A 2130-nucleotide genomic window follows, 5' to 3' on the forward strand; every position below is an offset into this window, starting at 1 on the left:
CAGGTGGGCTTGGGAAGGAACCACTCATCAAAAAGCTAAAGACCTTATACTTATATCCTGACTTGCCCAGATTTAGAATCTGGGCCATGAAGCTCCATAGCTTTTCTTATCCCACCTTAAAATCCTGCAGTGGGAATGAGGAGTAAATACCAAAGAAAGATAGAGAAGCCCACAGCTCCCGCAACTAGCTTTGTTTGAAAAAGCTTGAGGAGACCATTTCTGCTTACCATTTCACAAATATCAGGGAAGGTTATTCATCAGACCCCTCTCAGGATGGCACCTGGAGAGTTTCCAGTCCTCTACCAGTCTCTGCTAGGGGAGGGAGAGTCAAGCAGAGGCCTGTCCACTCCATCCCTAGCTTGGGCAGTGGCTAGTGAGTGGAAGACAATCTCCTACAAGCCAAAACTCACCTGTGCTGGGCAGCAGTGGCATGGGAGAGAGTCAAGGGTGAGACTCAAGTTTCCTGTGCTTAAGGAGGCAATGGTAAACCACTTCTGTAATTTTACCAAGAAAACCCTATGGATCCACTACCAGAACGATTGAAGATGGAGGTGAGGTGTCGCTATGGGTAGGAGATGACTCAACGGCATAAGACAAGACTCCCCATTTGACCCATATGCAGTAGTGTGGCTAATGTAAACCTTGTTAATATCAACAGCACATTTTGGACAGATCATGCATACCAACTCTGTTGTTTCATCCTCTCACGAGTGCTGAATGCAATGCCCTGCATGCAGTAAGCATTCAATAAATATATTGACTGATTGGTTTGGGTCCCCTCAGGTTTTTTAATGAGGTCTTCCTGGATGGACAGAGCAGACTATATAGTCTAAAAATGTTTCCACCACGTTTCCCTTTGATCAGGGTTTCTGGGAAGCATGGGAGAAAGGTGATATTATTTTATGCTTGTTAGGTTTTGTACATTCAGAAATTATCTGCTCCTTTCCATTTCTGTCCTATGTGCAGAAGTACAAACATATTCAACAACAATATGTTCCTCTTGCGTAAATGTCTCTTCTAGGCCACATACATAATTAAAATTCTGTTGAGTCAGTAATAAAATCTCAGAACTGAATGTCCAAACTCCATAACTTGCTTCCTTTTCTAACCAGACAGCATAGCTGCCAAGAGATTCTGGGCCCTCTGCCCTCCTCTTCATAAATATAATTATTATACATTATATGGCCTATATTCCACTTACAGAGGGTGCCAAAAGAATTCTCTAGGATTACTTATTTAAACCTGGATATGTATACAAGTGGCAGAAAACACAGTGTACCAAAGCAAACACACACAAAAAATTAACTCGCTTTTTGTGAAACCCCAGGTAAATGAAAGTCTTTGGCAAAAAAAATTAAAAGATGCTGACTATCACTGAAGAGAATAATTCCAAATCCATGCAAGGTGAAGAAATCACATGCAAAAATTAGCATGCATATAAAAGTTTTGACACTTGAAAAATGGAGACGTTAAATACGCAAAAAAAGGTATTTCTAAATGCTTGTGAGGCCCGGAATTAAGCATTTGGCATCATACACTTTTAGGGCTAGAAGAAATCTTCAGATATAATATAGTTCATTCTCTTGCCCCAGGACCCCATTAGTTATTAGTTACCTCAGACAGGAGTGTGTGTAATAACTGCCTGATCCTCTAAAAAGTAAAAGCTACAGGACTTTTCATATCTGGAAAACTCTATTTTTCAGACCTATGGAGCCTATTTTGTTCCAACAGCAGACAAGCAGGCAGGCTAAATTTAGCCTATTTGCTTCTCCGATATTGACAGATAAATAGAAAACTTAATTAGACAAAATAACCAGATACTTTATTTGTGCTGGCTATGCTTCTCTAGTTCTCAGATTAGTGGGACTTTTACTGTTTTATCTCATAGACCTCCAGAGGAGATTTCATTATCTCCTTAAGGAACCTATTTCAATGTTTAAAGATCTTCACTGTCAGAAAATTCCACTTTATAGCTTACCTAAATCTATCATGCTATACTTTATGCCTTTTTTTCTTCAGATTGCCTTTAGGAGAGATGAATTTTTTTCTTTGTTTTTTTAAAAAATTATCCAATTTAAAAATGGATAAAACAAAATGACATTCAAATGGCTTAAAATACAAACTTACTGT

The 2130-nt window shown here is 39.0% G+C and overlaps 1 non-coding gene across 1 annotated transcript; it reads left to right on the plus strand.

The window, feature by feature from the left end:
- The first annotated feature begins 262 nt into the window (after positions 1–262).
- LOC119927440 lies at positions 263–400 on the plus strand. The gene has a single exon (XR_005450442.1). It is a non-coding gene; the product is annotated as a small nucleolar RNA SNORA7 (small nucleolar RNA).
- The last annotated feature ends 1730 nt before the right edge of the window (positions 401–2130 follow it).

This window comes from Tachyglossus aculeatus, chromosome 4, assembly GCF_015852505.1.
Source record: "Tachyglossus aculeatus isolate mTacAcu1 chromosome 4, mTacAcu1.pri, whole genome shotgun sequence".
Lineage (NCBI taxonomy): Eukaryota > Metazoa > Chordata > Mammalia > Monotremata > Tachyglossidae > Tachyglossus > Tachyglossus aculeatus.